The sequence below is a fragment of the Podarcis raffonei genome, chromosome 2, assembly GCF_027172205.1.
Source record: "Podarcis raffonei isolate rPodRaf1 chromosome 2, rPodRaf1.pri, whole genome shotgun sequence".
Taxonomy (NCBI): domain Eukaryota; kingdom Metazoa; phylum Chordata; class Lepidosauria; order Squamata; family Lacertidae; genus Podarcis; species Podarcis raffonei.
The window spans coordinates 89,209,765-89,236,445 of NC_070603.1; positions in this window are offsets into that span (position 1 = coordinate 89,209,765).

The following is a 26,681-nucleotide window of genomic DNA, read 5'->3' on the forward strand; positions in this document are numbered from 1 at the left end:
AAGTGCTGACAATCACCCTTCAGCCATATATCAAAGTTTCTCTAATATGTTCTGCTTCAATTGAAAACTTTCAGATTAAGATCTGTGTCAAATCCTTATGATACTTAGCAATATATAATAAAATCTAGAATCAGAGATAGATATCCTTTTTATCACTACCAGTTTATTGAGCATTTGTCTTGGTTTGTTTGCACAAAGTTTGCAGGGAGTTTCTATAATGCTGTCTGTTTACTGAGCATTAGTAAAAGAGTCTCTGGAGCATCCTCAAAGTAAGCATTTGAAACGTACAAGAAATAAACTGAATGATCCTCAAAATCAGGGCCAGGCCCTAAACTACTGAAGGTAATGAGGCCCTTTATATGTCCAGCTGTCCTTTGTCAACAACAAATTGTCACTGTTTTTTGTGTTTAATATACTGTATGCTATATGGCAATTTATCGACCTAACAAGTATCTAAAGCCATTTGCCACTGTTGCTGTATGTAGGTTTTATTTTATTTGTTTTTTATCCTTTTTTTTTCCTTTAAATTTTTTGGGGGCCCTCAAGACAGTGGGGCCCTAAGCTACAGCTTGTTTAGCTTATACGTAAATCCGGCACTGCTCAAAATTCAAGGCCTCAAATTCTGCCCTTTCCATTGAAAGGAAGTCTGAGGAGGGTCCTTTGTCCTCCACTCTCCCTCTGTCACCCTTACGACCAACCAGTCTATTCCCACATAAAACAGCAATGCAGTAACAAACAGTTCTGTACAAAATACTTTTTGTTTTCTTTTTTGTTTTCCCTCTTAGGTAATGAAAGTCATGCTTTGTGTTAATCAGAGTAAATAGAACTAAGGTGTTGATTAAGGTCCTGAAATAAAGGTAGCAAACGTGTTCAGCACTGATGAAGAAACATTTTCTGAAACTCTTTTGGGAGTCTGCGAGCGTCACTTGAGTAACTTCAGAATATATTGACGTGCAAGTGAGGCGATTGCCGGCTTTCTGGTTAAAGAGGAGACACACACTGTCCTCGCTGCTGTCTCCTTGCATCGCTGCAAAATCATGAGGCAACCATCATACTTAAGTATTTTCATTTTACAAAATGGGAACGGAAAACCATGGATGACACCCTCAGCTTCTCAGAGGAAGGCAAGACCAGTCTGAGACATTGTGCTGCCTGAGGCAAAGGGCAAGATGGTGTCTGCCTGCCCATTCCCCATATACAAAAACCACCTGAACTGGCAACTGAATCCTCCATTGCACCTGGTGCAGCAGGGGTCCAGAACAGAAGCTGTGGCTGACACAGCTCTGAATAACCAGGCGTGGGGGCTCAGGAGAAACAGCCAGGGAGCTGCTACTACTCCTCCCCAACATCTGCCCAAGGCAGTTGCTTCATGCTGTCTAATGGTAAGGCCATTATTGGAGGAAAAGAAGGATAAGAATGCAGTCAACTAATATGAATTTGCTGGTGAAGTTATGGAGGTCAATAGAACCACTATCATGTGGTTGTCTGCCCTGGAGACTGAGACTCTGTACACACCATTTGTTCAAAGCACATGATTTCTCCCATGGGATCCTGGGAACTGCAGTTTATCCCTCACAGAGCTGCAATTCCCAGCACCCTCAACAAACAACAGTTCCCAGGATTCTTTAGGAGGAGGTTATGTGCTATAAGTGTATTATGTGTACCAAACCCTCCAAGTGCCAGACTTACAGAAGCCATCCCAGTTTCTGAATTGATCCCAGAATGCCCCTCTTTTCCTTAGGATAGCCCTGTTTTCATCAGCAAAATGTTGGAGGGTATGGAGTTATGTAACCCTCGAGCCAAGGAGATAAATAATTATACAATGTTTAGACAGGGCTGTCATACATCCAGAATTGTTGTCTTTTTTGTGAATCCCCCCCCCAATAGTTTTAAAACATTTTTGAGGAGATTTTGCGTCCGGATTATCACTTTTTGAAATATGGCAACCCTAGGTTAGAAGATATCTGAAGGCAGCCCTGTATAGGGAAGTTATTAATGTTTAATGTTTTGTTGTGTTTTTATATATGTTGGAAGCCACCCAGAGTAGTGGGGCAACCCAGTCAGATGGATGCAGTGGTATTATTATTATTATTATTATTATTATTATTATTATTATTACTATTATTGAATAGGACATCCCTATTTTCATTGGTGGCGCTGTGGGTTAAAGCCTCAGCGCCTAGGGCTTGCCGATCGAAAGGTCGGCGGTTCGAATCCCCGCGGCGGGGTGTGCTCCCGTTGCTCGGTCCCAGCGCCTGCCAACCTAGCAGTTCGAAAGCACCCCCAGGTGCAAGTAGATAAATAGGGACCGCTTACTGGCGGGAAGGTAAACGGCGTTTCCGTGTGCTGCGCTGGCTCGCCAGATGCAGCTTTGTCACGCTGGCCACGTGACCCAGAAGTGTCTCCGGACAGCGCTGGCCCCTGGCCTCTTAAGTGAGATGGGCGCACAACCCCAGAGTCTGTCAAGACTGGCCCGTACGGGCAGGGGTACCTTTACCTTTTACCTTTTATTTTCATTGGAGAAATGTTGGAGGGTATGAGTTTCATTCACTCCCTGCTGCAAATGTCTGTTTTCAACCTCAAAAGCAAAATGGGCAAGCTCTCTACTAGATTCCGCCATTGTCCCCTGCACATTTTCTGACCCATTAAATGTGCATATACTGTTGTGTCTGAGATGGCTTTCACTTCCCATACTACATGCAGGGCAGGCAGATAATATGGGAGCGTCCATTCAGTTTCCTCAGGGCCATGGTGCTTGCCCTTCTTTTCTTTTTTACCTGCCATATCAATCCAATCTGCACTTAGCTGGACATTTAAACCATTAGGAGTTTCTTCTAAGAAGAAGTGTATAGGATTGCACACCAAATCTTGCTATTCATTCTTTACATTCTAGAATAAACTTGAAGACTGAAGATTTGCAAATGGCCTCTTAAGAAACTGCAGATAACACAGCAGAAGGAATGATGTTTCATATATGGTGGGAATGCGGGAAAATTTAAAAAAATCTGGAGTTCAATCCACGAAGAGCTAAAAAAGATGTTTAAAACATCTTTTGAGAAAAGGCCAGAAGTCTTCCTAATAGGTATTGTTACTAAGGACATCTCTAATGATAAGAAAAGAATATTTTTATATGCCATGGCTGCTGCCAGGTTGTTGATAGCTAAAAATTGGAAAGGGGACAACGTCCCCTCAATAAAGGATTGGTTAAACGAATTATGTGAATTCATAGAGTTGGCTAAAATGACAGCAGCCATTAGACTTCAGTCGAATCAAAAACTCAAGAAGGAATGGAACTGCTTAGAAGAATATATGACAAGACATCATTCCAAAACAAATTTATTGAAATGCATGGATTAAGTTCATAAAAAAGTGGAAAAAATTATTATAAGATTGTTCTGGGGGCCAAAGTAACTAATATATATAACACAATGATAAGTTGTCCTATATTAGAGGATGTTGTTGTGGTGGAGGGAAGTCACAAAAATAGAATGAGATAGACACAGAATGGAAAAGGGGGTTTTATCAATGTAATAATTTATACTGTATATTCTTTATACCTTAGAGTACATATTACATGTTATAACAATTAAATGAAATAAAGATTGAAAAGTCAAAAAAGGGAAAAAAAGAAATTGCAGGTAATTTCATACTGTTGTTTCTTTGGGGGAAAGATAAGAAAAAGAAATGTGTCCATCATGTATCTTTGGCTGTTCTTAAGTCTCACAAGCAGCTTCTCACAAGCCTATTAAGCTTTTATTTTTCTTCTACTCAAATTTTGTCACATTGTTTAGATTCTTTCGTATTTCAACCACAGTAAAACTGTCAGAAGAATCACCAGAAAACAGAAAGAGGTAAGGATCGCATTTGACAACATCGGTTCCCACATCTGACAATTTAACGTCCCGTTATTTAGCACAGCAAATTATTTAGTGAGTCAGAAGAACATCGCTGTCACCATCCATACAGCAAATTACAGTGATAGCGGACAAGAAGTTACATCTATAAATAACATTTTGATAATACTTGCTTGTCTTATTTTGATAATGCTTGCTTGCCTTATTTGTGCATGGAGCATTGCTTACTTTTTCTAAAGTGTTCAGGCCACCAAATATATCATTAAAGCAACCCTGTAATATACCTTCATATTACAGAACCGGAGGTGAGATGGTGGCTTGTTTAATGATACATAGTGAGCTCATGGCTGCCTTATTCCACACAGTCTACAAACCCAACAGTGGCAGACCTGTGTGCCAAAGTGAGGTAGATAGGGCATACCAGCCAACTGTCCTGTTCTAAGCGAGACATCTCGGAATCACAGAATCCAATCCCAGCTTCTGTTTGCATCCCAGAATATGTCCCCCTTTTTTGGTCCAGCGCTCGGTCATGACCCTGCTGATGTCCTGATTTTGGGGATGAAACTGTTGGCAGTTATGGGTAGAGGTGGGTGACCTCACCCCAGATCATCTTGGATTGACTTGGAAATGAGTTGAATTATTTCCAGAAACAACTTGGCTTCAACGCTTGCAAAAATGTACCCACTGTCCCTGCCAGCCCTCCCCAGACCCCCAGACACACTCCCTGCCATCCCCCCCCCCCATTACATGATACATCTCCATGAAGACTTTCTGGGAAGACTTCAGAGGGAACACTGTACCCGCAGTGGCTGCACAAAGGCCTACTCAACATGCATTATTATTATTATTATTTGAATTTGAATTTATATACCGCCCTATACCTGCAAGACATGAGGGGGGCTTCTCAGCCTGGCTGAGTTGTTACAAGAATAAAAGTAAAAAGAGAACTATGTGCATCAACCAAAGCTCCTTGAGGGAAGGGCAGAATGCACTGGTCGGATCAAACAGGGTTGTCTTACAGTATGTTGTTAAATGCAATAAACCAACTAAGTAACTTACATAATAAAAGCTAAAGTTTAAAACAAAGAAGGGGAAAACAATCAGGAAATAGGCATGATTCTGTAAAGGTTAAGCACACCTCCATTTCATTTCATTGCCCCACTGCAACAATGGGACTTCTTAACTTTGGCCAAAATCAGTGATTCGAAACTAATGGCAGCGACTAAATGCACCAATAAATGAAATATAAAGGAAATGGTGGAATCCCCATCCCATATCATGCATCAGTAGCATGTTGGAAAGAATCCAGGAATAATTTTAACAAATTAAAAAGCAACTCATGCAATTCAACAATCATTGACAAATCTTAACAAAACAACTAGCAGGGACGCGGGTGGCGCTGTGGGTTAAACCTCAGCGCCTAGGACTTGCCAATCGCATGGTCGGCGGTTCGAATCCCCGCGGCGGGGTGTGCTCCCGTTGCTCGGTCCCAGCGCCTGCCAACCTAGCAGTTTGAAAGCACCCCCAGGTGCAAGTAGATAAATAGGGACCGCTTACTAGCGGGAAGGTAAACGGCGTTTCCGTGTGCGGCTCTGGCTCGCCAGAGTAGCTTCGTCACGCTGGCCACATGACCCGGAAGTGTCTGCAGACAGCGCTGGCTCCCGGCCTATAGAGTGAGATGAGCACACAACCCTAGAGTCTGGCAAGACTGGCCTGTACGGACAGGGGTACCTTTACCTTTACTTTACCTAACAAAACAACTGAGGACAGTTTACTTGTTGCATCTTCTAAATTCCACAGCAGATCCTTGCATGTTATGGACCTTCTTATTCTGCAGTTGCCATTTTCATGATATCTTGAAAAGTTAAGGGTGGTTAAAATGACAGCCTTTCTCCAAACCTAGCAGAAGACAGAACTCTTCATGTCTATGAAGGTTTCAAAGGTAAAGTCAAAGGCAATTTTTAAAAGGTGATTTTGTAAAGGTAATTTTTAAAAAGAAAAATAAGCATAAAAATGGCTTCTCCAAAATGTTTGACCGGTGTGTGTGGATGGATGAGAGAGAAAGAGATCAATTGTGCTGCCTTAGCTTCCTCATTGTCGGGGCTGTGGAACCTGTGGCTCTCCAAGGGTTAACCTACAGTTCCCATCCAATCATTGACCAAGCTGGCTTGGAGTGATGGAAGCTGGAGTCCAGCATCATCCTGTCTTACTTTAAATATCAGTCCCTGTGCCTCTCATCTAAAGAAATGGAAATCTATACATCCACCCCCTGCAACAGTTCCCATGTGCAAGCTGAGGCAATTTTATTACCCGAAATTGCCGTGTACCTCAAAGCACTGTGCCATTTGTTGACTATATTATCTCCCATTTTACTTAATAGACTTTCAACACCAGTCTATTATTTGTACCAGACTACTGCAAAGAGTGCTTTTTATTGCTCTCCTTATGGCATACACGCACAGGCAATTCAGTTCCTACGTTTCCACAGAAATTACTCAGAAAGACAATGCGGTTCAATTGAGACTACTATTCTGTGATGACTTTTGAGCATTAAACCATTTTTTACTTTTAGAGATTATGAGATATAGATGCTTTGAAGGAAAATGGATGGCAAAGATGAAATTTTTGCTGTGATTTATAAGAATGTGCCTTTGTTTGTCTAACAGTATGGCGGGGGGGGGGTTGTTAGTCACCCACTGACTTTATACAGTAGCTTTATGTATTTTTTCCCTTCCAAAAGAAAATTGATCACCAATTTAAACAAACTGGCAACAGAATCATTTGCAATTGTTCAGTTCACAGGTTACTACCACATGAGAAGCTGCCCTTTCTCCCCACAGGACACTTTGAAATAATTAAACAAGACTACAGTGGGACGCGGGTGGCACAGAGCCTAGGGCTTGCCAATCAGAAGGTCGGCGGTTCGAATCCCCGCGACGGGGTGAGCTCCCATTGCTCAGTCCCTGCTCCTGCCAACCTAGCAGTTCAAAAGCAAGTCAAAGTGCAAGTAGATAAATAGGTACCACTCCGGTGGGAAGGTAAACAGCGTTTCCATGCGCTGCTCTGGTTCGGCAGAACGACTTAGTCATGCTGGCCACATGACCCGGAAGCTGTACGCCGGCTCCCTCGGCCAATAAAGCGAGATGAGCGCCGCAACCCCAGAGTCGGCCACAACTGGACCTAGTGGTCAGGGGTCCCTTTACCTTTACAGTCTGATAAGGTACGGCCATGGGCTGTGTACACACTTGTTGAACACATAGTTTTTCCCAGGAGAGAATCATTCATGCTTGTCGTCAACATGCTGCTTTCAGTCTAGATTTATTCTTGATCTTGCTGCCCACAAGGGAAGATGTAGTTACTTAATACTCATTTAAAAACCCTCCCTTTGGTTAGGTTAGCCACAACCCCCTCCCCTATAGATGCCCCAGTGAATGAAGGAAGAAATGGTGATTGCGATCTTGGTGTGCGTCAGCTCGTGTCGTTGGGTAGGTGTGGAGACAAAAGCCATTGCCAGGACCGCCTACTTCTGTTTTCAAATGGACACACTGCAGGGTAATGCGGAATCAATTTGCAATTAGCTTTTATTTTCAGAACGAAACCAGTTTCTCGAGAAATGCTTTTCAGGGGCGCCAAAAGTATACAATAGATTGTGTGCGCGCTACTTAGGAAAAAAAACAATTACTTATCAAAGGATTATTGAATAAAATGTTGTGCGCACACAGATGAGTCAGCATGAGATGAACCAGGGAGCCAAACCTAAGCACACCAGGGCTACAAAACCTTGTTGCTCAAGTAGGACCCAGCCCAAACAGGAGGTCTTTACAGCTTCCTGTCCAGGAGAAACCAACAGCTCGCCTATGTGGGCAGAACAATCCAAAGTCTGCAAATATTTCACTTCCTGGAAGATGTTCCACCCTGCAGTTCTGGCTGTTCAGTATATGGGGCAACTGCACACAGAACCAAAGGTTCCTGGTTCTAACACAGAATGGGTTTTATTTAGGAATGGTTGCATAACCACCTCCATCAAGACATCAGGCACCACTATGGAAAGACACATTGAGCACTTGCTGGGTCCGCCAAGTTGACCCTACTCAGCTAGCTCAAATTACCCACGAAGGGCAGGGGCTGAGAGGGAGCATGCTGTGGGCTGAACTACACCAAATACCTTTTCCGTGTCTGATTGCTCCAGATAAAGTGAGTTCCTATGTCCACAGGTGTACAAATATTAAAAACTATGCTTGCACTACATGCACTTCTTTTTATGGACTCAATTAAAGGAAGAAGATATCACCCCCACAAGAATGGAAACACAGCTGTGTTTTAAGGCTAATTGCCAGTTTGCAGCACTAAGTTGTCGCTCCCCACCCCCACTTCCTTCCTGCAATATCCCAACCACTGCTAACTCTGCAAATCTGGTGTTCTGTGGTGCGAAATGGCACACAGCTGAACAAGATGGAATTAAAAATGTACCTTTCATTCCTCCCAGTGGCTTTGTCACTTCTGGCAGGACCATTTTCAATCCATCAACATCATAGCGAGAATTAGAACAAGGCTGGCCCATTTCTCCCGAATGAGAAAAGCCATGTTGTTTCAAGAAAACTGCATTGACTAGTTTGAAAACATTCAGGAAGCTTCAGGGTTCTCTTGTGGTTCACAGCCACCCATGAATTTCAGCTGGACCTCCTTGAGCTGACACTGTAAAAGTTCTGAACTGAACATCAAACAGAGTTCAGGGATGCATATTTCACCCATGCACCTGGAAAAGACTCAAGAGCCTGGGAAGAAAGTTTCCTGGCTACTAGAAAGCCACATGGAGAACAAAGCCTATTGGTATGGTTCAGCTAAGCCTTCCACCTTCACCCTTTTCACTGCAGGGCAGAAAGAGGAAGAGTAGCTGTCGGAACAACCTTAAATTGCTTCCTGCGATGGATAGCCCATATTCTGGTGACCTCCTTGCCCCCTCACCTTAAGGAATTCCAGTGGAGTCTCCTTCAGTTAAGGGATGGTGGGAAGGATAGAGCCATTTTACTCTCACTAATGGCCAGACTCTGGAAAGGGGAACTGAGCAGAGAGAAGGAGAGGGGGGGAGAGAGAGAGAGTAGATGGTGGAACCAATCCCAACCACTCTTTCTAATCTCATCCTGTAGCAATCAGATTGCTTGACCTTATTTTACATATGTAACCTGCACCAAAAAAATAAAACCCTCTATGGGCTCTTCCAGATTAGGTACCTAATGTGGAATGAACACACCTCATTCACTCAAATTTTGCAGGTGGTCCAGAAGATGTTGTGGGATGTAATCTACTGGGAGCAGTCAAGTATAACATTCCTTGTTTTGGTAGAGTGGACATGCAAGGGAATTTTTGGTCCAGCCAGTCAAAACTTTCTGTTTCTCCTGGCCTGGAGCATCCTTCCTTGCATGTGACTAGTAGTTGGGCATGACCTTCCCAGACCTGGTAAAAGGCCAAGTCACGCTGCTACCTTCCTCCCCCCCCCCCCAACCTTGCTGTTCATCCTGTCTGCTTCCTGCATCACCTGGACTGTACTTCTGGCTGCCACAGCAGTCCCCCAGGTTATCTCCCATACGCGGTAAACCTGTTTCTACATGTTTGTAACTTTAAGCCTAAAGCCTGCCTTCAGGGATCACACTGTGCTCTGCCTGATCATGAGTAAAACTACTTTTTGTTACTTATGAACAAAACTGTGGTGTCTTTATTCTCTTAGAAGGGATTCAAGAGGTCTTACCAGGAATATTAGAACATATCTCAATCTGGACAAGCCAGATTGAATTGCTTTTTGTCTTAAGAAACTCACATGAGTTTGCAACCGGCTTTCTGCTACATAAGAAGAGGAATGCACTCTGCTAAGTGAAGGAACTTGCTAGCGCAAGTTAGGAAGGATATTAATAAACAATATATCCTCTCCTGCCACCCTCAACAGTCCCACCGATGTCACCAACCTTATGTGACCAGCCTGTGTTTTACCACCATTGTTTTATGTTTCCTGCCCCCACCCTGCAGAATATCCAACTTTAAAAGAAAAAGGAAAGGCAGAGCAGGGGGATTGAACAATAGCAGGTGTTCTTTATGGCCACTTCCTGATTTCCACCTGCTTCAATACTTTCTCTTTCTAGCACTGCTAATTAAATTGTTCCCCTCCAACAGCCAAAGAATTCCAATTGCTCAATGTGTGTCTGTGTTCTGTTACTAAAGCTGCAAAGAGTTCTGTTACCTCCGAGGATGTGGACAGGCTGCTTGGACGAGTGAAACCAACCACCTGTCCCCTGGATCCTTGCCCATCCTGGCTTATAAAAGCTAGCCGGGAAGGACTGGGCGATGGGCTTCGTGGTGTGGTGAATGCTTCCCTCCGTGAGGGAGCCTTCCCAGACCCGCTGAAAGAGGCGGTTATTAAACCGCTTCTTAAAAAACCATCTTTAGATGCGGCCACGATGGCCAACTATCGCCCAGTCTCAAATCTTCCATTCTTGGGCAAGGTGATTGAGCGAGCGGTTGCCGAACAACTCCAGGCACGCCTGGAAGAAGCGGACCATTTGGATCCCTTCCAGTCGGGATTCAGGCCTCATCATGGGACTGAAACTGCCTTGGTCGCACTGGTTGATGATCTCCGGCGGGCTAGGGACAAAGGTGAGAGCTGTTTCCTAGTTCTGCTGGATCTCTCAGCGGCGTTTGATACCATCGACCATAACATCCTTCTGGACCGTCTTGAGGGGCTGGGAGCTGGGGGCACTGTCATACAGTGGTTCCGCTCCTTCCTCCTGGGCCGTGTTCAGAAAGTGGTGGTGGGGGATGAGTGTTCAGACCCCTGGGCTCTCACTTGTGGGGTGCCTCAGGGTTCTGTCCTCTCCCCCATGCTTTTCAACATTTACATGCAGCCGCTGGGAGAGATCATCAGGAGGTTTGGGCTGGGTGTTCATCAGTATGCGGATGATACCCAGCTCTACCTCTCTTTTAAATCAGAACCAGTGAGGGCAGTGAAGGTCCTGTGTGAGTGTCTGGAGGCGGTTGGAGGATGGATGGCGGCTAACAGATTGAGGTTGAATCCTGACAAGACAGAAGTACTGTTTTTGGGGGACAGGAGGCGGGCAGGTGTGGAGGATTCCCTGGTCCTGAATGGGGTAACTGTGCCCCTGAAGGACCAGGTGCGCAGCCTGGGAGTCATTTTGGACTCACAGCTGTCCATGGAGGCACAGGTCAAATCTGTGTCCAGGGCAGCTGTTTACCAGCTCCATCTGGTACGTAGGCTGAGACCCTATCTGCCTGCGGACTGTCTCGCCAGAGTGGTGCATGCTCTGGTTATCTCCCGCTTGGACTACTGCAATGCGCTCTACGTGGGGCTACCTTTGAAGGTGACTCGGAAACTACAACTAATCCAGAATGCGGCAGCTAGACTGGTGACTGGGGGCGGCCGCCGAGACCATATAACACTGGTCTTGAAAGACCTACATTGGCTCCCAGTACGTTTCCGAGCACAATTCAAAGTGTTGGTGCTGACCTTTAAAGCCCTAAACGGCCTCGGTCCAGTATACCTGAAGGAGCGTCTCCACCCCCATCATTCTGCCCGGACGCTGAGGTCCAGCGCCGAGGGCCTTCTGGCGGTTCCCTCATTGCGAGAAGCAAAGCTACAGGGAACCAGGCAGAGGGCCTTCTCGGTAGTGGCGCCCGCCCTGTGGAACGCCCTTCCAGCAGATGTCAAAGAGATAAACAACTACCTGACATTCAGAAGACATCTTAAGGCAGCTCTGTTCAGGGAAGTTTTTAACGTGTGATATTTTACTGTATTTTTGGTTTTTATGGAAGCCGCCCAGAGTGGCTGGGGAGGCCCAGCCAGATGGGCGGGGTATAAATAATAAATTATTATTATTATTATTATTATTATTATTATTATTATTACTGCAGTTTCTTAGGATGGGCACAATTTAAACTTAAGTCTGAATGTACAAAACAGAAAAGAAAGAAAAGCATGGAGACCACAGAGTGAGAGGGAAAGTCATTCTGCAAAAAACACTTTACTTTCTCTGGCTGGGAGGAGGTGCAATTCCCAGGCAGATATGCAAAGCTTGCTGAAAGGTTTAATTCACTGTTAAGCGGTATACAAATTCTGTCCAACCAATTAAATAACTAAACAGGCCTTGTGGGTCTTTCCCTGCTACCTCTTCCTAGAAGAAGAAGAAGAAGAAGAAGAAGAAGAAGAAGAGTTTGGATTTGATATCCCGCCTTTCACTCCCCTTCAGGAGTCTCAAAGCGGCTAACATTCTCCTTTACCTTCCTCCCCCACCACAAACACTCTGTGAGGTGAGTGAGGCTGAGAGACTTCAGAGCAGTGTGACTAGCCCAAGGTCACCCAGCAGCTGCATGTGGAGAGCGGAGACGCGAACCTGGTTCCCCAGATTACGAGACTACCGCTCTTAACCACTACACCACACTGGCTCTCAAAGGGGTATGAAAGGATGCTGTTTAGCCATGCAGTGACTAGACTCCAGGTACAATAGGGGGTTCCCAGGCCTGGAGGGGCTTTTGTGGCATTTGTAACACAACCTTGCACAAGAGGATTGTGAATTGTGCCCAAAGGAAACGTCAGAAGCTCTTTCCTCACTCGTCTTAAAGATCTTTTGACTTGCCACCATCATTCCAGGGTAAAGCCTCTTACATAGCTCACTAATATAGTCAATTACGGGTGTTATTTATCCCGGACTGAGTCTCAAACAGAAAGGAGGAGAATTTTGTTCAGCACTGTTTGAAAGTAATAGATTATCGAACCATCTCTGGTTCATGTGGCAAGTGCTTTGAGGGACCATCACAGCCAATTTTCTAGCTGTAGTTAAAAAACCCTTTACCAGCCAGTGGGGAAAAGAAATTTATAAACTCGCCCACTTACGTATTAAGTCTCATTAAGTGCAAAGGGAGTCTGGTTTAGACATTTAAACATCACTTCTCATTAGTCATTGACCTCCAGTACGAGAAGGTCTTGCCACCTCCCTCAAGTGGATGCCCTGGAACTAGAGCCAATTCCCTAATTTTATTTCACTTGGTTTCAGTCCCCCCCCCCCGGTGCTTTAGAAGTAAAGGGCCTGAGGTGATTTGACAAACCACATCTCAAGTGGGCAAGATAACGCAGGGAGAAAAAGTTAAATGAGGCTTTATTTGCTGGTTTATTTCAGAGCATTAGAGTGGCTTGAAGCTATTTCAAATGTTAAGGAGAAACAGTGATTTTGTTTGGTCCACTTACGCTGGACAAAGTGGGATTAGGAAAACCCATACAGGCCATCGTGTAATTGCTTATTTATTTATCTATTTATTTCATTTATTTACACTCCCCCTCAAAAAAAACCCTATGATTATTGTTCTTTTCATATATCCAAAACTATACAAACATACATATCCACTCCCTAACTTGTCTCCCCACCCCACCTTTGGTTAAGACAAAAAGTATCTAGTAACCTTTTTCTCCTTCTCCTCCTTTTATACCACTGTACTTTTCCATAGATTTCCGTGAACAGTAGGTGATCAAAAGCCACATTCCTTAGATGCAGTGTATGAAATAAAGTCTGATTTATTATAGCTACTTAATAAATCAACTGAAATTGTTAAAATCAATCCCGGAGCAAGGTTAAAATAATTTCATGTCACTTCTGTGCCTGTCAATTTATTTGCTAATTTATTTATTAAACTTCAGCTCTTCTAAACAAGAAGCCCTTGTCCGAAATGTGTGCGGGACCTAAGTCCTCAGGTGGATATGTAGCGGGCTTGGAGGCATTCTGCAGACACTCTGGTCAATACTAGGAGAAGTCTTATACCAGCTCCATCGCTATCTTTCACATCGTCTGCTATTGGATCCTTTTAACTGGATAGGCCAAGAATCAAATCTGGTACTGCAAGCATAGCATGCACTCTATCACTGAGCTGTAGACACCCCACTGATATGGCCACTGATATAGTCCACCTATTTCAGTATTGTCTATGGTGACTGGCAGCAGCTCTGCAGAAAATCAGGCAGGAGACATGCCCAGCCCTACCTACAGATGCCACAAATGGAATCTGGAGTCTCCTCTGTCTCTGAGTGTGTGGTCCCTTCCTATAAAGACACTGCTGTTTGTTATTACTGTGCTTTGTCACAAGTTCCATGTCTTAAAAACCTTGTACTAAGAATTAGGGTCTGGGGGTGAAGGAATAGGTAAGCCAAATGGGTTCAGAAGTAAACTAATGAATGCAGAAGTAATATTGCAGGTGTAAAATCTAGCATAGTTCTGGCTAATAACAGTGGTACATTTGGGCAAGATGCCCAATGTTTAAATGGCTTGAATGAACAGTGATGTGATCGTCTATGTTAGTGCAGTCCACATGGACATAATTTTAAGAAAAGCAGAAAATTGCTTTTAAGAGTGTCTTTGTGAGTCGAGTTTGGTATATCATCATGATTTGCATATTTTTATTTCATGTTATTTTTGTGTATTGATGTTTGCACAGAAAGTATTATGCCATGTGTAAAATTTGTGTAAAATTTACAAGGGACAGGAACAGATAGAGCATAGCAGACAGGTCGTCTAGGGCCCCTTTTCCTCCCCTTATCCTGATAGAAATGGAGTGGTGCTCAGCAAGGTTTTACTCAGAGCAACCTTGTTGAAATTAATGGACCTAACGTAGTCATGTTCATTAATTTCAATGGGTCTACTCTGCATTTTTTTAAAAACAACAACAACTGCCTGCTACCCATGGTTTCATTTTGTCGTTTATTAAGAATTTGATGGCCTTCTCTCATTTCAAAGTGACCTTAATAAACTGTTCATTCGATTTAACAAAAAGACTAAAACCACAAGCACTTCTCATTTTCAAAAGAAACCAGATGCACTCTACTTATAATAACAATTTCAACCTTTGACACAGGTCAAATTCTTATCTCTGTCCTACCTCGGGAAAATATGGAGTAAATCCAGTGGTGCTTGTCAATTCCTCTGGCCCCTCAGCTATCCCAATCTGGAGATGATGCCTTAAACACATTTTTTAAAAACCACCCAAGCACACCACCCATCAGAGTTGAGGATGGAGCAATGAATCCACTGCTTTGCTCCTACCCATTTAGGATTGCTTGGCCCTTTAGCATCTCATGTTATTACAGATCCACAGTATTACGTGCTGGCTTCTAAATCTTGCCTTGAAGGTCCATTTGGGATAGATTTTCCTTTCCTTTCCTTTTTTTTTTTTTGCATGATAAGTTTTTATTGATATTATACATATATAAAAATAAACGTATACAAAATCCAATATATAGGTTACACATAATATATCCACTCCATAAATCATAAGTACAGTTTTAGGCTCTGCCGAGCCTTGGACTTCCCTCCACTCCTTTGGTAAGTATCAGATAAACTCTGTAGGCACGTATTTTATCTCTTCTAGATAATAACCCATTACTGTTAGAGTTATTCCACTCCCGCCAGTGTCTTTTTTAATTTGGTTCCAATATACATCCAATGTTTTACCCAATTGTCATGAAATTTCTGTTCATCTTGATCTCTTATTCTACCCGTTATTCTAGCGAGCTCGGCATAATTTGTCAATTTAACCTGCCAATCACTTATATTAGGTATAGCCTCTGTTTTCCAATTTTGTGCTAACATGATTCTTGCGGCTGTTGTGGCATATAGGAATAGTGCCTTATCTTCTTTTTTAATTTCTTTACCCATCATTCCTAACAGAAAAGCTTCAGGTTTTTTGGGAAACGTGTATTTAAATTTTTTTTTAATTTCGTTGTAAATCGATTCCCAGAATCCTTTCACTTTACTGCATAACCACCACATATGATAGAAATCGCCATCTACCTCTCCACATTTCCAGCATCTTTTATTCTTTAACCTGTAGATCTTAGCCAGTTTCGCTGGCGTGTGGTACCACCTATATATCATTTTCCACATGTTTTCCCTTAATGCCATACACGCCGTGAACTTCATATTAATATTCCATAATTCCTGCCACCTCTCAAATTCGATGTTATAACCAATATCTATTGCCCATTTAGTCATGACCTCCTTCACCTCCTCATCTTTTGTGTACCACTCCAATAAAATTTCATAGGTTCTAGACAATGTTTTGTTCTTATCTTCCACAACTTTCACATTGAATTTAGATTTTTTATCTTCAAATCCTGATTTCTTTTTATCTTCTTTCAACAGATCATTTACCTGGTGGTATTACAACCACCCGGTAAGTAGGCTTTTGATCTCTTCATATGGTCTAAGTTTTATGCCTTGATCCGTTTTTCTTGTAAGTTCTTCATAAGTGGCATTCTTCCCTTCCATATTAGTTTTTTTAACCGTTAACACCTCTATTGGTGAAATCCACCAGGGTGTCTTCCTTTCCAGTAAATTTTTATTTCTTTCCCATACTTGGAATAAAGGTCCTCTAAAAATATGATTTAGAAAGCCTCTATGTACTTTCACCTTTTCATACCACAGGTACGAGTGCCACCCGTACCTGTTGTCGAAGCCTTCCAAATCCAAGATGTCTCTATTTTCTAGCCTTATCCAATCTTTCAACCACAATAGACACGCCACCTCATAATATAAACTTAAATCCAGTAGGGAGAAGCCCCCTCTTTCTTTTCTGTCTACCAATATTTTCATTTTTATTCGTGGTCTTTTTCCCTGCCAGATGTATCTCGCCAAGGCTCTTTGCCATTCTTTACACTGCTTTAGACCTTTAAGTACCGGGATGGTTTGAAATAAAAATAGCATTCTAGGCAGAACATTCAATTTGATAACTGCAATCCTCCCCAAAAAAGATAATCTCATTCTCTCCCAAATTTCTAGATCTTTCTTAATGTTCTTCCAGGTGACCTCATAGTTATCCTTATATAAGTTAATATTTTTAGCCGTAATCCACACTCCAAGGTATTTCACCTTCTTTGCTGTCATGATTCCCGTCTTTTGTTCTAGATCTGCGATATCTTCTTTGGTTAAATTTTTAGTCAGCATTTTAGTCTTATTCTTATTAACCTTAAGGCCTGACACAGCACCAAACTCTTCAAATTTTTGTATAGCTTCTTTTACACTGTGCTTTGGATTTCCTAATGTTAATACAATGTCATCTGCAAAAGCTTTAATTTTGTGATCCTTAGTTCCAACCTTGACTCCATTAACTTCTGCTGTTTCCCTCAGCCTCTTAGTGAGTACTTCCAATACTGAAATAAATAATAGGGGGGACAAGGGACAACCTTGTCTAGTCCCTTTAGATATGTCAAAAAATTCTGATGTGGTATTATTAATTACAAGTTTTGCCCTTTGCTCGTGGTAAATAGCCTCTATGCCTTTTCTAAATCTTTCTCCCATCCCCATCCTTTTCAAGTTTTCCATCAGAAAGCGCCAAGAGACATTATTGAATGCCTTCTCAGCATCGATGAATATCAAGGCCGCTTGTTTATCTATTCTGGTTTCCAAATATTCAATGATATCTATCACATTTCTTACATTGTCCTTTAATTGTCTCCCTGGAAGGAAGCCCGTTTGATCTTTATGAATTCTGTTGTTTAATACTCTTTTTAATCTTTCTGCCATTATGTCCGCAAATAGTTTATAATCATTATTTAATAACGAAATCGGCCTATAGTTCTTCACTTCTAAGGCGTCCACATCTTTTTTAGGGATTAATGTAATGTAGGCTTCCTTCCAGGTGTTCGGAATCCTCCCTTCTTTTAAAACATTATTCATCACTTCACATAGAATTGGGCATAGTTGGTCACTTAATGTTTTATAATATTTGGCCGGTAAGCCATCCGGCCCCGGCGCTTTCCCAATTTTCATCTTTTTTATTGCTTTCTTTATCTCATCTTCTGTGATCATCTGATCTAATAACTCTTTTTCTTCAGTGGCGATCTGTTGTAAATGGTGTTCTTCCAGATAGCACTCTATTTCATAATCTGTTTCCTTTCCTCTTTTATATAAATCCTTATAATACTTCTGAAATATCCTCTTTATCTCTTTTGGCTCTTCTACTATCCTTTCTCCATCCCTTATCTTGCAGACCGTATTTTGTTTTTTCCTTTCTCTTATTTGCCACGCTAAGTATTTTCCTATTTTATTAGCTGATTCAAAATCCTTTTGCTTCATCATTTTGATTTTCCACTCAATCTCCTGGTTGACTATCATAGAAAATTGGGCTTGTAGTATCTTTAAGTTTTGCTGTATTGTCTCCTCACCTGGTTTAATAGCTAATTGTCTTTCATTCTCCATAAGCTGTATTAGAATCTCCTCTTTCTTTTTCTCTTTTTCTTTTCTTAAATGACAATTTTTCTGGATTAGGAAGCCCCTCATAACGGCTTTTCCTGCATCCCAAACCGTTTCTAAGGCTGTCTCTTTGTCAAGGTTCCACTTGAAGTATTCTTCAATTGTTTCTTTTGCCTCACTTACTATCTTTTGATTGTTAAATATATATTCATTCATTCTCCATCTAGCTACTCTAACATCTTTACCCTTTATCTCTATAAATACCGGATTGTGATCAGATAAAGTTTGTGGGAGAATTTCAGATTTAGTTAAACTCTGTATCAACTCCTTCGAGATCCAAATGTTATCTATTCTCCCCCAACTCTTGTTTGGATTTGAGAAAAAGGTATATTGTTTTGTAGTAGGGTTTTTAAACCTCCAAGCGTCAATTAGTCCCATATTATCAACCAAATCAAAAAACGTTCGAGGTAACTTGCCTTCCTTTGTCTCTTGCTTTTTTGTTGACCTATCCAAGTTTGGAGACACCACTCCGTTAAAATCGCCCATCAGTATCATTTTTTGGTCCATCCACTCTAATAACTTATTACCTAATTCGGAGAAGAAAGCCGATTTTTTATCATTAGGTGCATATATTCCGGCGACAATTATTTTTATTCCTTGAAATACGATCTGTACTACTATCATTCTCCCTTGTTCATCTTTATACAACAATTTCGGGTCAAATTTTTCCTTTATGTATAATACCACACCTCTTTTCTTAACCTTATCCGATGCCACAAAATCCAACCCTAGTTTCTTATTACTCAGAATTCTCTTATGCTTTCTTGTTACATGAGTCTCTTGTAGACAGATTAGGTCAAGTTTCTTTTTTAGTAATATATGTGTAATCTGGTTCCTCTTATTTTTATTGTTAAGCCCGTTAAGATTCCAAGACAGTATTTTTAGCGCCATCGTTTATATACAGTTGGTAAGTTGTCAAATCTAAATTAAAGCTACTGTTCTTTGTCTTCTTTCTCTTCCCCTTCCCTTTCTTCTGTTAAATTTGTCTCTGTCTCTTCCTCTTCACTTCCTCCGCCCCCACCCCCTCCCCTAGCCGCTCCCCCACCTCCTCCCACCCCGCCATCCTTCCAAGTTCCTTCTCGTATCTTCTTGCAAATTTTTCAAGTTCTGAAGGGCTGGACAGTTTAAATCTTTTATCCTTGAAATAAAATGAAATTCCTTCCGGAAATTCCCATCTATATAGGATCCCCTTTTTCTTCAGTTGATTGGTTAATTTTTTATACACCTCCCTCCTTCGAAGAAATCTTGAAGGGATCTCTTTAAATATAATGATTGGGTTTCCTTCAATGCATAGCCTTTTGCTATAATTCTGTTTCAATATTTCATTCCTCATATCCAACGAATTGAACATGACTATTACATCTCCTGGCAATTTTTTCCCCTTAGCTTTAGCCGATTTTGTTTTTATCTGAAAAATATTTGCTAAAGAATATCTTATCTCTTCTTCCTTCCTATCTAACCAGGTTGCCAACTCTTTAATCATTTTAGACCTTATGTTCTCATTTGACTCCTCTGGGATCCCTCTAAATTTCAGGTTTGACTGGTTCTGTCTCCTTTTCAGGGGGGTTAACTGTGCTTGATATCCCCCCCCCCGTTTCTTCATTGGTCTTTAACTTCATTTAGAAAAGTGGGACAGTGTCTCCCTCAAGGACTGAAACCCCACAGTGCCTGAATATGCAACAGGTGCCATTGAAACCATATACAAAAATCCTATTATAGTGGAGGCTGCCTTGTTTAGTTTTGTTCTGCGCTGTGTAACGTTTTCACAATTTTGTTTAATTGACGAGCAGCATTTAAACCTCATTTTAATAAACATTTCTGTTCACTTTAAAAAGGGGGAAGAAAGAGCATGAAAATAAGTGGATGGCTAAAATTGTTAGGTTTCTGTTTGTGCCACTGTGCAGTGCTTGGAGTCACAAGACTCTGTTTACATTCCAGATATTCCAGACGGTTGGAAGTCTCATGGGAGACGGATGTTGATATTACTGGTTTCCTGTTCCTTTGTTCCAGTTGCCTCTCTGCTTTCACAGAAAGAGGATGTATGTTTCTTTTCTGTCTGCGTAGTTAGAAATAAAACTCTTAGCAATGTAGCTCATATTTCTCTTCCTCTTCTGCTGCTTGGACACTGCATAATGAGGGAACATGCCTGGAGCCTCATCAAAGGCTCACCGTTGGAGGGCTCGACCGGAGGAGTAGCTCGGCCAAATGCAAGTTCCGAAAAAAATGACTGGCATGGTCAATCCTATCTGTTTGACAGCAGCAACTTGGGGAACTGGCTGACATATTGATAAAATGAGAGATGAGTGGCTGGTGAAATGACTGGTTATTATATTGTTTTCACCCATCTGCAAAGATGTACAAGGAGGGGTTCTGGCAACTTTCACACATGGAAAGGCTTCCATAGGATTATATGAAGCTGCTTAACACAAAATCAAACCATTGTTCTATTTACTCTTAGTAGCCAAATTAGATGAGACAGTGGAGATCTGTGATTCCACTTGTTTGCTTGTTTTTAGCTTCTTTCAAAACAGTCACTGAGTGGGGTGGATTGGATCTGGAGAGTTAACCTTTCCCTTGCACAATTTTCCTAAAATAAATATGTATTCTGCTTCCCCAAGAGTCCATCTCCAATGCACATCTTAGGATCAAATGACAATGCAACAAGTCTGGGTACAAACACTCTTTCTTGGCAGCGGCATAATCCTGTTTCAAGCATCAGGCAGTCCATCCTTCAGGTTATTACTGTTTGGCTCTCCAACCTGCCCCCCTCCATGTTATATGTTCAGATTTGGTTAGATTTGTTTTCTCTATCCAAAATGTCATCTTCTTCTTTTTAGGAGGCAAAGAACAGGATTTGAGACTTTTTTAAAAAAACACCTAAATAAATAATTTGAGTTTCAATGTCTTTCTGTGCTGGGTTACTGGTTGAACTGAATTTCCACTGACTAACTCATCCCATTGATTCAAATGGAACCTAAGTTCAACTTACTTAGGCTGGATCCCCTCTTTCGTCACCAGTGCAAATGGCTCACCAGGCATTCATTTCTGCTCATTCTTTTCTCAGTGTTCAGCATGAAATGTTCTCTCAGACAGAACATTTCTGCCCAGCTGTACTTCATTTCAAGATGCTGTCATCCTGGCTGGAGGAAGGAAGTCACAGTAATCATCTGAGGAACATTTCATAGCCAGCATGAATTCTGCTGCCAGTAATTGGGAAATTTCTGCCCCAGCATGCCAGTCTTAGCTGCAGTATGTTTGTATGTGTGTGTATTTTTTGTGTCACCTGAATTACTCTGCTTCGTTAGTTCAGGCAAAGACAGGTGCCATATTTTTTCTGACACACACATAATATACTATATAACTTACATATCCCATCCTTCAGTAGTCAGTGAGAGTCTCCTTAAGCTGTTTAGCTCTCCATTAAGCATATCCTTGATATATTAAGGGCTAGCACAGGCATAGGCAAACTCCGGCCCTCCAGATGTTTGGGACTACAATTCCCATCATCCCTAGCTAACAGGACCAGTGCTCAGGAATGATGGGAATTGTAGTCACAAACATCTGGAGGGCTGGAGTTTGCCTATGCCTGGGCTAGAAGGAAATGGCTGGTGTTGCCTGGGATTTCTTAGAAACAAAAATAATAATAAATGGATAGTATAATTTTAGAGTTTGGGCCCGACATGCCAAAAATCAGGTGCAGTCATGCCAAAGTCACACTTCAGTCAACCATCTTGATTCAAAGTGGGTCCTGGCATTCAAACATTAATGAAGACCCCCCCACCCCCCCTTCGGGAACCCATGTGCCAAGTTTGGCAGCAATATCTCATGTGGGGGGGGGGTCAAACCTATGCCCCAAACAGCCCATGGCCTGGAGGTTTATGACTACTGCAGTAGGTAGGAAACACTGGAGTACTGGCAAAATTCTTGTTTCAGATTTTAAACTGTAGACACATTGTATTATTTTGCTCATAGCTGCTGCCATAGGCTTTAATGGTGAAAGAAAGCTTCATAACTTTCAAAGTGCTGCTCAGATTTTCACCAAACTAATGAAAGTACGCCTTCATAAAAAAGCTTGAATAAAGTGCACCAGTAGTTTTCACCAACTGGAAAGACATATATGATGTGTATGTACTGTATAAAAATTGCTAGTTACTATTATTCTATAGGGACACCTTTATTATTCTATATTTGCTGCCAGGGAGGAAAGAGGGGCTTCTGAGATTTTATGCCTCAGGTGCCTTTGATGCTGTAGAGTAGACCTTCACTTTGTAGGGTGGAGGATGCTAATTGTTGCTCAGTCTCAGACAGCAAAAATATTTTGGGCCAGCTTTACATGGTAGTATTTCTCTCTGTCTCTACCCCTCTCCCAAAGTGCAGGTGGCTTTTAATAGACTCATTTGTCTTGCTCAAGTATGACCAATGTTACCTGAAACCGTTCTTGTAATTTGTCTTGTTTCATCACAAGATTTAACAAGAGTTTTGCTCTAAATGCGTCGCCAGAAACATTCCTTGCAAAACTGGGTCTTAACAAGGTTCTCTTGTTCATATAGTGCTTGTTAAAATGTAACAGGTGCTGTCCAGAGTGCTGATTTCTTCTGCAACTCAAACCGAGTGTACGAATGACTTCCCCAAACCAGAATTGCTTCTCACATTACTATGAATATTTTATAGGAGGATTTGAGCATTATGGGAAGGCTTTGTAACTGTTTCAGCTCCTTGGCCAAAACATTCTCAGCCACAACTAGAAGTGTGACATACCCACAACTAACTTGCACAGTGAGGCAGTTCTCATATAAGACACTCATTTCCACACAGTTTCCCCCCCCCCCTACGTATGGGATTTCCTGGAGAAATGTGGTCTTGAAGCAGGCTGTAATTCAGAACCAAATGTTATTAGACTAGAACCCCCATCATCCCCACTCCAACATCTGGCTGAGCCAGATGAGAACTGGAGTCAATTTCCCTGTCTGTTCTCTACCTGAATAATTCCAGCAGTGGGCACTGTCCATTTCTGTAACTGCCCTTGTACCAGTATCAGTTCTTTAGCTGATGAATCGCTCCTTTTGGATTGGGGGTCAAATGACGCACACACAAAAATTTAACATTTTCTGAGTGGCAATAAAATCACCAGGACAAGAATGAATAGGTTCTTTAACCTGAGAGCTCTGGGCTCTTCTCAGCTGAGCAACCTACCCTGCTCTACAGTGGGGCTTCAGGTTCACAGGGAAAGTGGAGGCAATGAAAAGGACAGGCCTGGGCAAAAGTCAAGGCATGTCTCCAAAAGCTCTGCTGGTCAAGGTTTGGAAGATGTTTCCCCAGCTAAGAGATGGGGACCATCTGAAACCTAACCTAGGATGGCAAGTTCTGTGCAGCAGTTGGCCCTCTCTCTTTAAGGAGATGGCTGACTTAATGGGTCCTTGTCCACCTCTACAGAAGCTAATTTCTACACTGTGGAAGGAATCAGGAGGGCTCATCCGCTGAGTTCAAGGCAGGCAGGAGGGCTATGTCCTCAGGATAGGAGGGACCGAGGGGAGCTGCTGAGCATCACTTCCTAGTTGGTGCAGTCTGTATTTCCTCTGTCTTCCTAAGGGTAGTGTGAGGGGCTGGGTCCAGGAATCACGACACCATCAATTTACTGCATTCAGTAAAATGACAATATCGTAAAGGGGTGAGGTGTCTGAACCACAATACATTTGCCTGGGTGGAATTGACATATGCCCCAAGCTGAAGTTGTTGGCCATCCTGGATGTAGGTAAAGATATTTCTAGATATCCTTTTATCAAAGTGTGCAGCGTTGTGATTCAGGCGCTATGACTCAGTCCCAAGCCCCTGTTTATGCAGCTTTGGGCTGGTGACCCAACTCAACCACCCGGCAGAGTGTTACTGATTAACTCCTAACGAAAAGTAACACTAATAGATGAGGTGACTCATGGGCATCTAGGCTGTTGATCTGGCCATGGTGTGTTGTTATTGCTGTTGAAAGGAACTTCAATGAAGAGTTCATTTCTTGCTCTTGCTCACTTCCTCAGCAGAAAAAAACACAACAGACACCAAATGGATGTAGATAACTATTTAATATATGGTAAATCACGCATCTCCCCTTAGATGCCTCCTGCTACACAGGATGATATAGATGTCCCAGCTACTTATGGTCATGTGGTTCTCTCTATGGGGTTCACTGTCTAGATCACTGAATTCTCTTTTATAACATGACAAAAGCCCTGCTCACTGAATTTTATGGCCTGATCATAAAGCTATTGTAACTCCACAGATTTCAGTAGTGGTTAACAAACTACAGAGGGACTACCGTGTCATTTAGGCATAAGGTCCCCTGTTGTTGTTTTTTAAAGTTCCCATCTTTTGTAAGCATCTGAATCACATCAGCGCACTGCACAACATGCATGACCTAGTCAGTCATAAACAATTCATTCAGAAGATGCATTGACTCACTCATTAACTGGATTAATCCTACACCGATGACTCCTATTCATGTGTAAGTTGTATTTTAAGTTGTATAAACTTATAGATGTGGGGAAGGAACTCTGGAAATGACAAATCTGGAAAATCACTAACAGAAGGAAACTTTATGGCTGGAAGCCCCACAGAACATGCCTTTTATTGCATTCTGTAAAGTTTTTTGATGGGTTGGTTTGATTTTTATCCCACCCTGCCAAGGACAGGAAACACAAAACTGATAAAACAAAACAATTAAAAACAAAATCAAAACAAATCGAAACCTTTTTTTAAAAATGAAAAAATCTGAAAACATTTTAAAAGACCACATCATCGCACAGCTAATAATTTCAAGGTTGCCTGGGTAAACAGGAATGTTTTGAGATTCCTCCTGAAATGTAATAATGAGGGAGATAGATACATCTAACCAAGGGAAAGCATTTCACAAACTGGGAGGGATTTTTGCGTGCGCGCACACGCACATGCCTGCAGGTATGCCCTGTCCCTTTCCCTCCTGCCCATCTGCATGAAATTAGGCTGAGGGCCACAGATTGCCCTCAGTGTTGTTCAATGGATAGAGCATCATGCTTGCATCTGTAGGTTGTCTCCAGTGTGCTGTGGTCTAAACCACAGAGCCTAGGGCTTACTGATCAGAAGGTTGGTGGTTCGAATCCCCACGACAGGGTGAGCTCCCGTTGTTCGGTCCCAGCTCCTGCCAACCTAGCAGTTCAAAATCACACCAGTGCAAGTACCTACCGCTGTGGTGGGAAGGTAAACAGAATTTCCATGCCCTCTGGTTTCCATCACGGTGTTCCATTGCACCAGAAGCAGTTTAGTCATGCTGAACACATGAACTGGAAAGCTGACTGGACAAACGCCGGCTCCCTTGGCCTGAAAGCGAGATGAGCGCCATAATCCCATAGTTGCCTTTGACTGGACTTAACCATCCAAGGGTCCTTTACCTTACCTATTCAGAGAAGACCCTTTGAAGTTAATGGGCATTATGAACTTATGTTTATTAATTTCAATGGGTGTACTTTATGCAGAAATGAGTTGGATACAACCCTGTATTTATACCCCAGCTGTGCCTTGGAAACATTTTGGCATCTCACAGCCTCAGTTTTCCATCTGTAAGACAGGCATAGGGCTATTGTATGAGTGAATGTTGTGGGCTACAAAGCATTTCGCATATTCAATATATTATTTAATTTAATGAAATAATACAATACCCTCACACCTTCAAAACAATTTTTTATACTGAATGGGCCTTGGAGTGTTTGTCTCTTATTTTTTACTGCAGGCGCAAGGCAACTGAGGGAGAAGGGGACTGGAGAGGGGGAGAAAGCAACTATCTCTTCGTTTCTGCAAATTTCTAAATTGAGAAGAGCTTCAAGTGGAGCAAAAGATATTACTTTCCTCCTCTTTCCAAAAGGATGAAACAAAACTGTGTTCCGTCCTGTGACATCACCCAGGAGGTGATTTGGTGAGCAAGAAGTAGCATGGAGTTTGTTAACAGAAATCAGTCACTGTCTTGAGCTGTGTCTGCCAAATCTTCCCCCAGGCTTATTATCCTTCAAGTTCCAGGGGGAAAATGTCAACTTCTCTTTCATTGGTGTTAGCCAGAAAAGCCATCCACCGTTTCAGGTGGAGTGGAATATTTCACAACATCCAAGCCATTTTCTCTAGGGTTAGGGTTATCCCCCCAGCCCTTTGGGGACATTTTCTGATTCAGAATTTTCTTATTCTATTATCCATGCACTGGTCCCTTGTGCCAAGTGTTGAAAGGGACCCCAAGTCCAATCCCCTGCGATGCAGGAATCAAACGTGACCAGTTGCCAGCCAACCTCTGCTTAAACCCATTCCACTGTTTAACAAGCCCGCTCACCCCTTTGCATGTGGCAGCATTGCGGGACGGAGGAGGCTTCACTGGGGCCCCAACATGGGAATTCAAATTGCTGTGCCCTTCCTGATAGGTGGAGGGGGCATGGACCCCCTCTGCCTATGAGGAACCGAATCCTAGCCTGCACCCTGCTTTGGCAAATGGGGCTGCAGGCTGGGACTTGGGCTGTGCCGGGGG